The sequence below is a fragment of the Leptopilina boulardi genome, unplaced genomic scaffold (genome assembly GCF_019393585.1).
Source record: "Leptopilina boulardi isolate dan_hultmark-lab unplaced genomic scaffold, ZJU_Lbou_2.1 LbouV2_316, whole genome shotgun sequence".
In the NCBI taxonomy this organism is placed as follows: Eukaryota; Metazoa; Arthropoda; class Insecta; order Hymenoptera; family Figitidae; genus Leptopilina; species Leptopilina boulardi.
The window spans coordinates 1,025,053-1,039,441 of NW_026137881.1; positions in this window are offsets into that span (position 1 = coordinate 1,025,053).

A 14,389-nucleotide genomic window follows, 5' to 3' on the forward strand; every position below is an offset into this window, starting at 1 on the left:
TCCACTGAATTGAATAAACCTGGTCCTGAATCGTTGCAAGAAAGCATTTATGATATTAGATATCGAGAAATGAAAAGTAATGATCTTAAATTATATTTTATGATTTAAAAAATGATTGAAAATAAAAATTAGAATTAAATTTTTTTTTATATTTTTCATTACGATACAGTTAGAAAAAAAAAATTTTCCAATCACATTATAGATGAATTTCAATTTTATTAATTTAATAATTTTTCAATTAAATAAAAATATATTTCTCTCAGAGATAAATAAGTATTAATTTGTTTCATATAAAAAATATTTTTTAATACAAATAAAATTTTTTATTTCAATCAAATAAAATTTATTTAAGACAAATATTTATTTAGATTTGACAGAAATAAATTTTTTTTCTCATCTCAGAGTTTTTATTTATTTTTTTAATAAATTTATTAAAATTTTTTTTAATAATGAAAATAGTTTGTTAATAATTTTAAGGTACTTTTAATTATTTGAAATTATTTTTTTTTAAATTACACATCATAACTTTTAATTATTTTATAGTACAACTTTGAATGTAACTATATATAAAATAAATATTTATATATTAATATATTTTTTTAAATGAAGCAATAAAAATTTAGTAAAAATTATATCTAATAAAATAATAATTAAACAATGGCTAAATTTTTCAGTGAGCAAGGAAGACATAGATCAAATGCAAGAGATGAAAAATTACTCGTATCTCCGATTTGATAAACTGAAAGATACTCTGACTCCCTTGATAGATAGAAAGAATAAGAGGAAGGGCAGTAATTCGTCAATGTTTTGAATCTATATTTATATTCGGATATTATTAATTCTAAATTAATGTATTTCAATAATTTTAATTTGTCAATTTTTTACAGTGATTTTTTATATAAGTGAATTTTATTAATATTTTTAAAATTTCAAGTGTAATCGTATAGAGTTTTTTTTTCTAAATAACAATAGAAAAATAAATAAATTAAAAAAAAAATTATTATTCCCTCAATATTTTTAATTTTATTTTATTTACAGTATGAACAATAGCAACTAAATTATTAACATTATTTATAACAACAATAACAACAATTTATTAGAAATATAAAATTTTTATTTAAAATTAAAAAATTTTATTTATTATTTATTTTTAGAATTTAAATTTTAATTAATATTTCTTAAAAAAATTCAGTTTTATAAAATAATTTATAAGAATAAAAATAAGAATTATAATAATTGTTTACATAATTTAAAATCTTGTAAATATAATTAAAAATCAATTCTATTTAAAAAAAAATAATATAGTTTTTTAAATATTTAGTAAAATTAAAAAATATTAAAATTATTATTGTTACAATATGGAAAAAAAATTTTTAAATTCATTTTTTCCAAAAGTTATAAATAATTGATTGAAAACTGCAAACTTCATTCAATCATTTTTAGTTTTACGAAAATAACGTGACGATTGACAGTAATTAGAAGATTCAAAATACTAAATAATTCGGTAAATAATTTTGAAATATGAAAATTATGCCATAAAAATTTCTATAAAAAATTGTTATTTAAACAATATTTCAATTTATTTCTATATTAATGAAATTGAATAAAAAAAAATTTTTTAATTTTAATTCAACATTAAATTAAGGTTGTAAATATTTAAATTCATTATTATTTCTAATTATATTTCTACTTTTTGTAATACACGTTGCAATTTTTATAAAACTAAATTATTTAAAAGACACTAAGATATGTTTGAGTGTAAAAATTCTTTTATTATTTAATTATGTTAATTTTTAAATTAAAATTAAAGTTATAAATTAAAACTTTTTTAAAAAAATTTTTCATCAACATAAAATTATAATTTCAGGTTTCGTGTCGTGGATGTGTTTTAACATTCGTAAATGTTTATTGCCAGCGTTAAAAAGTTTCAATATCTTGTTTTGTAAAGTAAGTTTTATTTTGTCAATATTGGAATATAAAATTATATATATTTATTTCACAATTTAGTGAAAATATATCAGAAGCTACAAATTAAAAAAAACTACTTTACCGACATTTGCGCAGTGTAGTACAATTTTTCGCCACACTGCATATAGAACACACACCCTCATAAATACCAATTTATGAAAAATTAATAAAATACATTATAAATTAAATATTCTAAGCTCGTGTCTATTGAAAGGAGATTATAAAAATAACTTCTAATTCAATAAATTTCACCTTTTATCATTTACCATACAATCTCACAATACAAATTTGTCTATAATTACACACTCCCAACAAAACATTAATTTATCATCGCAACTGAATTAGAAAAAAAAACAAATTTCATGAATTATAACTTTAAACTATTCACTTGACATCGATAAATATCTCGAGTTTTATTCACTCCATCCATCATATCATATATAGATAAATTGAAAAAAGTTATTGAACCAAACATTATAAAAGTTGATCAGAACTTATATATGTTAGGAATATTTCTCTCTTTGCATTTAAAATGTAGATTAAATCTGTTATCCTTTTCCTCTGGTAATTATTTTTTTTTCTTTTTTTCCTTTTGAATGACTGCGTCTAGGTCGGTCACGAACACGGCACCCGAGGGCTGTTATTTGATCAACCGCCATGATTTCCGAATCGTCGACTGACTAATCATTCAAATCGGTGAATGGGGCTATATATACAGCCTTCTAATCGCCACATATATATATATATATATACACGGTTGTTCACTGAGATTTGGGCATTAATTAAAGTTAATGTCCGTAATAACTGCCGGAACCTCCATCATCAATATAAATTTTGATTGCTCCTCAGTGCGTTGACCGTGCGAGAAGACACTCACTTTTGCTTCTCAAAAAAAAGATGGGCAGTGCTTCCGAACGTCAAGAGAGGATATCAGCTGTTAAAGGATTCACCTGATCGTTTCTCTTTCGCATATATGAGAGACCAATTGAGATTTTGTATACACCTTGAGACGGCGCGAAATTTCCCCTCTCATTTTATAACCATATATATATACGTTCCTCGGTATTTATTAGCACGGAAGCAGGAGCAATTATTTTAAGTGGTACTTGTACATATTGAGGATTTTTGAATCTCTAATCTTGTATGTATATACTGGACAAAGTTTGGGAAAATTTTTCTTCATCCCATATCAAAACAGGTAAACAAAAATCATTTTTTTGTGACTGAAATTCGATTATTTAAATCCATTCCCAGTTTTTACGATTTATTTTGTAACGATTGAAATCATTCTTACCCACGTGTTCCACTCCCTGGAAATTCCAATCGGAAATTCCTGTTGGAAATTCTCGTTGGAAATTCTCGTTAGAAGTTCTTGTTGGAAGTTCTAGCTGGCAAATTTCTATTTGTATCAATTATTATTTCATCATTTATCATCTATTTAATCTTATTTTAGTTAAATAAAAATATGAATAAAAAAAATTATGTTTAATATACAAATATAATTATGTGAAAATTAGTTTTCAAGAAAATTTCGTGAAATAATTTTTAGGTTAAGTTTGTTGTGGTTTTGCGAGTTTATTTGGTTAAATTAAAATGTACTAATGTCTAAAATAGAAATATGCTTTAATAAAAATTCAGTTAAACAACAATTCTGTTATAAATGAAAATTCTGTCTAATGAAAATTTCGTTAAATGGAAATTTCATGAAAACGAAATTTGGTTTGATGCAAGTTTTGTTAAATAGCAATTTGAGTAAAAAAAAAATTTTTATTTTGCTAATTAAGCGTAAATTTTGTTAAAAGGGAATTTTGTCAAATGGAAAATTGATTAAATAAATGTTTAATACTGTTAATATAAAATAATATTTTGCATAAGTGAAATTTGCGTCAAAAGTAAATTCGATTATACAATTGAAATAATGTGAACAGCCAATACGTCGAACGGTCAATACATTGAACGGACATAATATCGATAAGCCAAAATATCGAAAAGCCAAAACATCGAACAGCCAATACGTCAAAAAATTTTATTGTCTTAACTATAATTATACTTGAGTCAATAAAATTTTTCGACATTTTGTCCGTTTGACGTATTGGCTGTTCGATGTTTTGGCTTTTCGATATTTTGGCTTATCGATATTTTGTCCGTTCGATGTATTGACTGTTCGACGTCTTGGCTTTTCGACATTTTGACCGTTCGACGTATTGGCTGTTCAACGTCTTGGCTTTTCGAGGTTATGGCTTTTCGACATTTTGTCCATTCGACATTTTGTCTGTTCGACGTATTGACCGTTCGGTAAAAAAGCAAGCGTCTCACAAATATGTCGTTACTGACATTTGAATGATCCCGCGGTAGGAATTTCGTAAAGTTGTAGATGGCGCTTTAAGCTTGCGTTTAAGCAGACGACAAATGAACGTTTCTTGTAAGACGACAAAAAAAGAGAAAACGACGCTCAGAGCGAAGCAATTCTTTGTTAATCACTGGTCCTAATTGTAACATTGTTATATTCTGCGGAATAATTGTAATAGAATCACCGATTATAATTCAAGATTTATTATAAAATTGTGTCGTTTTATATGAATTATATTTTATTAATATTCTAAACAAATTGAACGAGGAAATTATTGGTTTTTCGCAAAGAATAATTCCCGAATGTCAAATAACTAAAACGTTTTTAGAATCCTTTATGAAAATTTATATTAGGAAATTCCTAATAGGCCTATCATTGATTTTCTATTATATTTCCAAGAAGCACGTAATATAACCTCAATATCAAGGTAATATTACATATAAGATTCGTAATATAACGTTGTAATATTACAGTAATCTTACAGTGATCTTAAAATGTCCGCCTCAAGGTAATATTACCGGTAATGTTACTGTAATATTACGCGCTAATATTAAGATAATATTACAGTAATATTGCAGTAATATTATACCGTAATATTAAGGTAATATTACAAGAGAATATTACAGTAATATTATGGGAACATTTATTTACGAAAAAAATCTACCCATCCAGGGAATCGAACCCCAAACTCAAAGCACACGAGTCCAGAGTTTTACCAACAAGCCAAATTGACTTATAATATATTTACGGTTTTTATGCTTTATGAATAACTCAAATCAGTCTGTAATATTACCGTTAATATTACAGTAATATTCCCGGTAATATTACCTTGAGGCGGACATTTTAAGATCACTGTAAGATTACTGTAATATTACAGCGTTATATTACGAATCTCACGTGTAATATTACCTTGATATTGAGGATATATTACGTGCTTCTTGAGTTATTTTGACCTTCCAACCGAGTCTTATCTGTATTTTAAAAATTATTTAATAAAATAAATTAATTTCGAATTTGAGTTTGTCACAATTTATTATCGATGATTTTTGATAAATAGAGAAAGAAATATGAATTATTTAGTGAGAAAAAAAGAGAATTGAGTAATTTTTCGTTTTTACGATATGTCATTGATTGTTGATCAAGTTGCCGATGCACCTGAAGTGACACACGAGAAATACAACAGTATATGAAGTGGATTGAGAATGGTAGCCAGTCGTATTTATTTATGACTAGAATCGCTGACTGCTCCGGGTTCGCTTCTCCTTGACCCCCCCCCCTCTCTCTCTCTCTCTCTCTCTCTCTCTCTCTCTCTCTCTCCTTTTTCTCTTCACGCGGGGTTAGAAACGATATTATCTTCCAAACGTAGCGTGGATCATTCCCTTCGTGGTTGCTGCTGCACTATAAAAGATCACCCTATGGTTGTATATTACTCACGCCACCGTGTTTTCACTTGGCGCGGCGATCGCTGCCGATATCATAACTCCTTGTCGTACCGCCGTTCAAGCAGCAAATCTAACTCGAGATGCGGTTCATATATATATATATATATATATATAGTGGTTAGTGATAGTCATTCCAATGTAATGCTGACCAACTTGGACCTTGACGATAAAAAGAAAAAAAAAAGATGCACAATATTGCGCGAGCAAATCTTTGTATTAACGTTTTTCTTTCTGTAGATATATATATATATAGGCTTTTCTGAATTATATCTTGCGAACAATTCTTCGTATATTTTCTCAACGATGAAATTTTCAAGTATTTATTACTTAATAATGAGACACTATCTTGGGAAAATCAGTCCGCAAATTAGGAAACGTGATAATCGAAATTTAGAGCCTTGAAGCTCTAGTTAAAATTTCGGATTCAATCCGCAAAGATTAGTAGGGATTAGAGTGTCTGAAACTATAATCTGAATTCGGTTGTTATAGGAAAAACACTTTATTATAAAATTTTATTTATGGAACAATTCGGTTGTTATAGGAAAAACACCTTATTATAAAATTTTAATATACAGACGTAAAACACTTTATTACAAAATTTTATTAATGGAACAATTCGATTTTTTGCTTTGTGAATTAGGAAAAACACCTTATTATAAAATTTTATCAATGGACCAATTCAGTTGTTGGCTTGGTGAATTAGGAAAAACACTTTGTTATAAAATTTTATTTACGAAACAATTCTGTTGTTGGCTTTGTGAGTTAGGAAAAACACCTTATTACAAAATTTTATTATACAACCGTGTATTAATTCAATGACAATCAAACTGATAAAAATTAATTATGACATATGAATTCAGACAAAAAAAAATTTGTGTGAACTTTTTTTTTTTTTTTGATATTTCTGCTTTTTTACTGCGAATAATAATTATAATGATAATAATAATAATAATAAAAATAATTTACACTCTCTCTCTATATATCAAGAAATTGAAAATGTGGAGTTAAGGGCAAAAATAGTGGCATAAATCAACGTCGCGAACGATCAGAAAACTCTCCACATTGACTGTTACTACTGATCGGCGCGATTGGTATCGCAAGTGTCTGACACATATGGAAGTAGAAAAGGTCAGGAAATGTCTTAGCAGCGCCACACAACTATGCCACAATATAGAACTGAAATGTCTCTATTTACAGAAAACCATTTTATTGATTCAATAAATCTCAAACACACACATATATATATTCTTTAAATTGTTTAAATCGTGAGAAATATATAAAATATTATATTTATCACACGTCATGCAATGATTTTTATCTTTTTTGTTCGCTAATTCCAACGTTTTACTTTTATTGAAAATTATTTATTACTGATGATTTCCTTTTTTAAATTTTTTAAGTTCACAATTGAAAAATTCTTAATATTCTTCGAATTAAAGGTAAAATTTTTTTTTAAACATTTAAATGTATTAGAAAATATTAACATTGATGATTATATATACGCAATATAAGAGAGATGAAACTTTTCATTTTGCTGGCGCACGTCGGCTGGTCAACCGAAATAGATGGTTTACAGCTTCCCTTAAATACGTCAACGTTTATGCCTGAATTCCCGAAAGTAAATCGACGCCCGGAATGTTTTCATATGACTATACTGCCGCGACGCAAGACGTAGCCAACTTAAACTTTGAAACAACCGAAAATGGTTGCTATTATTAACACCCCCCCCCTCTCTCTCTCCTTTCTTTTACTTCTTTTACTCTCGATTATTTACGATCTAAAAAAATGCAGAACTTTAACAATTTTATATCTTAGATATTCTTTTAATTATATTTATAACGAAAATATTGTTCCTAGAACATTTTTCTTCAGATATTTTAGCCAAAATATAATTTGTCAAAAATAATTTCTTTTTAATATGGAGGAAACAATTTTTTTTATCTTTGGAATTTTAGAATACTCCCGCTTTACATAAATTGATCATTCAGAAATCTACTTTATCGACTAATAATCACAATTTAATATTAAAATTTTCATCAACTAGCAAGAAAATTATAATTTTTTTCCTCCTAAAAAATATGTGTTGACAAACATAAAAAAAAAGAAATTAATAGATTTCAAGCAATGGGAATAAATTTTCTACTTGAGTATATTTAACAAGCGGAGGAACATATTTAGATTAATTTACGAGACATAATAGGCGTTAAGCGAAGTCTTTTGCAAGTCATTTTGAGGTCGTTCGTCGCAGAATTGTAGTGACATTACGAAAAAAAAAAAATGAAAAACACATAACAGAAGAAAAGTTCAAATCACGGAGGAGAGCTTTCCGGCCGGATATCTTTCAATTACCCGTTAATATGATAGGCGGGCATTGTTGCAAGTCAGCGCCACATTGTTGCCCGCAGCACACGACCTTTGTGATTAATCGACGTCAACCACAGACCTTGCTAGCGACCTCCTCCTCCTCCTCAAAACCGCCAAAACCACGTCGCTCCCCGCGCAAATTGTCGAATTCATTGACACGCGCTCGTATATATATATATATATATATATATATATATAGATTCGTAAATCACAGGAACTTATATGCTGAAAATGGCATTATTTCTCGCCAGGTATTACATTGCACATCCGTCAAAATCAGTCAACAACATTACTATAGTCAATTATAATATTGGAAGACTTATTTTCGAAAATTCTACATAACATTTTTTTCCACTGAACATAAAAGTACATGTAGGAAAGAAAAAAAAATATAATTAACTGATAAAAAATTAGTGACAAATTATAAGCATAAATTGTAGGAATTAAAAATGGCGCTTTATGGAAGTTGCCTCTAGCGACCCTTGTGAGTAACATCTGCAACTGAAATTTGTATGGAAACACTTACAAAGCATTAAATGCGGAATTATAATAATAATAATATAATGAATCTCATGAATCTTACAGAAACGAAGAAATTCAATTAAAAAAAATTTATTAAAAGATTTATTTATTAATATTTTTATATTACTACTACTACTACTACTACTACTACTACTACTACTCGCCCGCCAACCTCTATTATTTTTCATTTTAATGATTATTTTTTTAAAGGCTTGGAAGTATTAAAATTTTATCTAAATTTTGTGGCTATGTTCGTTTCTTGGTTATGTTTGACCTATGACCTTGAATTTTGAGGTTATATTTGAACTAAGGCCCTGAATCCTGTTAACCTATACCCTAGAATTTTTAGGTTAGGTTTGATCTATAACCTTGAATCTGGGAAACCTTCGTCCTAGAATTTTGAGGTTATGTTCGTTTTAATACTAATATTGGTAGATATATGAGTCATTTCACGTCATTTCACCGCTGAGTTTAAGGTTAAAACCAGAAATAAAATACTAATATAGGTATATGTATATGGGTCATTAGGAATTTTTCAGAGAAATTTGCTAAATTCAAAATGGCAGGACGGATCATTTTTTTTAGAAATATTGTCAAATTTTTTTTGGAACTTATTGTTAGTATCTAGAAGTTTTTAAAGTTATTTATAACGAATCTAAAATCAAATTTTCAAAATCAAGAATAAAATATATAGTAGAAGAATTTAATTTATTTGATAATTTTTTTTTTTTTAATGGTTATCCTAATCTATTTGTTAAGTTATATGTTTACAATAACATACACAATAAGTTTCATAACTTTTAAAGAAGAAAGGATTGATTATTATCTTCTTGGTGCGGTACATACATACGTTAGACAATTATTTCTTTAAAAAAAATTAATTTCTCATGAAGTATATGGAATCATTATTTTCCAACACAAGTTTCGCATGATCGACGGAGATAAATTCATGTCTTATATATATATATATATATATATACTATCGTGACAACCGTTTAGAGGACTACGTTCGTTAAGCCTTGTAATTACCGCGTGGGAGAAACACCAGACGTCGAACCATGTGTTAAGCACGAGAATTCAGGCTGATTACGAATTGTCCACGTGTATATATAAATTTCCTTTCAAAAATGATTTCATTCTTTAATTAAGATGTCTTCCCATTAAAAATAAACCCCAAAAACCATTACTAATGAAAGATTAATCTTTTCTATTTATTTGCTTTATTATCACACCATTCTAAATTAATTATTACTATTATTATTATTAATATTATTATTATTCTTATTAATATTATTATTATTATTGTTATTATTATATTATTTAATTTTTTTTACTACTTATTTGGTATAAATGCTTCGAATTATATTTGAACATTCCCGCGCTTTATGAAAACATGCGTAGAAGAAAATAATTCCGAAAAGTGTCGCCAGGGTGCGTGCTAGCGAATTCTTCTCACTAGCTTATTTTATAAAAACCGAGTCTTTCACCGTCAGAAGCAAAGTATTTTATAATCTGAAACTATTTTTAAAAATTCTTTAAGAAAAGAAATTGAATTTGCTTCTTTCTTATTCTAAAATTGAAATTAAATGTTTCTTGTTTTGTTATTTAAAATAAAACAATTTTGTGGTTTTACATTTATTCAAATGTGTATTTTAAATATACAAGTTTTATCTTTATTTTCATGTTTGAGTGACTATAGGTAGGACACAGTTATACACCCAGAGAAATGTTTTATTTGAATTAAATAAAATGTATTTGACTTAAATAAAAATGGATATTTGTCTCAGAGCCTACTAAAGTTTTCTTTGTCTCAAATAAATTTTTATATTTAAATTTGAGACAAATAAATTTTTATTTGCTACAAATATATTTTATATTTAGGACAAATTGCAAAATTGCCTGGTATTCAGCCAAATATTCTGGAATTGATATAATTAAAATTTATGATTCAAATTGAAAATCTTAAATTTTTACATTTCGTGGTTATTTTTTTGTATGTTCCGTGGATATTGTTGAAACATAACAATTTCCATTTCTCTGTGTCAATGATAAGTTGATTTGAATTCTGCTTCACATTTGAGACACAACAGGGAGAAAGGCACTCAAAATAAAAGGAAAGTGTGATTTAATTAATAAACACTTGCGAATAAAAACATTTCTTTAATTATCCTAAAATTAGTATTTGTTTTAATCAAATAATAATCAATCCTTGTACAAACAACTGCTTGGTCGCGTTAATCTGTCACCTCGTTTTCACTACGTCCGACATCTTTAAAGTTATATCGTATACAGTATTCTGCGCATGCTTGCGTTCAACTCGAATAAACTTTTATTTCAATTAAATATATTATTTATTTGCCACAAATGTACCTTTTTAAAAAGTACTAATAAAATTGTTTATTTGTAAGAAACATATACGACAATTTCAAACAAACATTTATTTATTTAATTTAAATAAAATATTTATTTGAAATAAATAAAAATGATTTAAATATACGTTTTTATTCAAAACTAATAAATTTTTTCTCTGGGTGTAGAAAAGTTAAACAAACGCTTTAAAAGTCGGAAGTTGTTTGTACGCAAATTATAACTGATATAGTCGAACAACTATATATATATATATATATATATATATATATATATATATACAAAACATAAAAGAAACCTAAAGAAGTTTTTGTGATCTGAACAAAAACGTTTTTCCTATTTCCATAATATGCCTTCGTTAAAAAAAAATCCCATTCTTTCGCGAATTTTCCTAAGTAAAACAATTCACATAAAATAGCACAGTATATCTCTAACAATAATATATTCTTTTCCCCGTGGATGTAAAATTTGTGTCAAGTAATAAAAACGTTTATTTTCTTTTTCTATTTATTTCATGTCACATACACAGTATGTTTTACGTATCTTTTTTTTATAATTATATACAATGAAGAGAAACAATTTTTAGGTTATAAATATGTTTTAACATTTTACTGTTGCCTACGGTTGGTTTCCATTGTTTCCACTTGCTATTTATCATAATTCTCGTCAACTACCGCACTCTGCTCTAGTGAAAATTTAGTAACTTTATAGTAATTTTTAATTTAAACAATAAAGTTACTAAACTCTTAAGAGAGCAGGGTGCGATAGTTGACGAAAATTATGACAAATGGCGAGTGGGGACAATGGAAACCAACCTTACCTCATAGCGTGGGACTTGTTGAAATTAACGGCGCCACTGCCGAAAGACTTACCGCTAAATTTGAAAAGTTATGAAAACAAGAAATTATAAATATTTCAGTGTTAGCGTGAAAAAAATTAAAATTTTCCTTCATTTACTTGATACCCATCTTGAAATGAGTTGCACCAAAAATGAGTCCAGTACGGAAAAAATATTTACCTAAAACAACGAAAGATTTCACTAGAATAACAAAAAAAAAATTACCTGAAACAAGTAAAATTTTTGCTACTATAGTGAAACGTTTCGCTGTACGGAAAAACTATTTACCTAAAACAATGAAAGATTTCACTAGAATAACAAAAAAAAAAAAAAAAATTACCTGAAACAAGTTAAATTTTTGCTACTATAGTGAAACGTTTCGCTGTTCCAGGTAAATCTTTTTTCCGCGCGAGGTTATTTTCTGTGTAATAATTATTGTAAACTGAAAAAAAAATTTTCAATTATTTTTATTTGAAGAGATATTTTTTTTAGTGAAAAATCCTCCCTTCTCTTTCTCTCTTTCAGAAAAAGAAAAAACAATCGAAATTATGATGGTTAGGTGATAAATTTCAAAACTATATTGCTGCAAGGACAATTCGAGCACAGTATATATATATAGTAACTATATATAATACGTAATTCTTTGATATCGCGAGAATAAAAGAAGAGCCTGGGTAATTTACGGTCCTCGAACCACTCTCTTATTCTCTCTCGATTCGATGTCCCAGAGCGGCTGCCCTTTTCCCATGATCTTCGGTTCGCCGAATTAGGGAGGTACCGAAACATCCTGTAAATTTCGTACAATCGACGTTCAAATTTCTCGTCCACGCCTGTACTCTCTCTGTCTTTAAATGGGCGTGTAATTTATCCTTCACTTATTGCTAGTGCTTGTGCGACTTTTCTTTTCACCATCTCTTTTATTTTATTTTTTTTTTGTTGACGCAAATTATTGACTCGTTAAAATCAAAACACAAAATATGATACTTTAAAAAAAAGACATAATTTTCGAAGTTATATTCGAAAAAAGGTGCAAAGATCTAACTTCAATTTGAAAAAAAACTTAAAGAAAATATTTTTTTTCTTTGATTAATTAATCATTTTTCGTTTGCCATTTAAAATTTTTGAAAACTGACTTCAGATTCGTAATCACCGACCTTAAAAACCTCTGAGTAACCAGTTTCACGTAAATACGATGAATTTTTGAAAAAGTCCGCCATATTGGATCCGCCATTTTGAATTTTTAAAAACGAAGTTTATATTAGTAATTAGCGACCCCGAAAAGCACCAAATAACAAAATTCAGGCAAATCCGATGATATTTTTAACAATTTGAACAACATTAACCAATGTTTTCAAATTTTACAATCAATTTCAACGCCATATTGTGTCCGCCATCTTGAAATTTTTAAAACTTTTTCTCAAATGAAAAAAAAATTCTTTAATTTAAATTCAAAACTTTGAAACAAAATTGATCATTTTAAATAATTTATATCTGTAATTTAATAAAAAAAATTTGTAAGTTGATTTAAAAATGGTGTATAGTCAAAATTAATTTGTTTAGGATTATTTTTTCCCCCACAGTTAAGAATTAAAATTACATGAAGTAGAAACTTTACTAATATATTGATAATAAATAAGGACCAAAACACAAAGCCATAGTCAAGGTTCATCTATAATATGTAATGGCATAATTTGCTCAGATATTTAATCGCGTTATATAAGTTTCTTCAACGTTCATCAAAGTGGAATAAGCTTATCATATCTCAGACAAATTCCTCTTCCACTTACTGCTGAATCATTTTATTCCTTTCTAGGATTTTATTGAATTTCACATATTTCTAAAATTTGTACCAAAATTCAATAACAATTTACAATTAATTTATAAATAATTATTTTATTATAAAAATAAAAATAAAATTATTTATTTATATAATAAATATAAGAAAAAGTAAGCTTACAAGAAAGACAAAATTTGCCCTTTCATACTGAAAATATTTAACAAAAAAAAAAAAAATGGTAAATAATATTTCATCTTCTAAAAAATTAATTCTAAATTATTTTCTTAATTTTAATACTCTAAAAGAATAAATTTAAAAGTGTTTAAAAAAAAGACAATTTTATCTAATTTATTTATAATTTACATTTCGAGTTTTTTGTTTAAAAAAAAAAAAAAAAAAATTCCCAATTCTTTATAAGTTTAAGCAGTGGATTTGAAAATAACTACGCCAGCTAGAAACAGCTGTTGGCACAAGTTCCAATGTTGACATAACTTGGACAGATTCGTTGACAAAGTCTTCGAGTTAGCAGTAGTAGTTGTGCAGTTTTGCACTTTTTTTACGATTTCGAAACCATTAAAAGTCGATAAATTTACACCCCAACGATGCGCACAGCAACGAAAGAAAGAGAGAGAGAGAGAGAGAGAGAGAGAGAGAGAGAGAGAGAGAGAGAGAGAGAGAGAGAGAGAGAGAGAGAGAGAGAGAGAGAGAGAGAGAGAGAGAGAGAGAGAGAGAGAGAGAGAGAGAGAGAGAGAGAGAGAGAG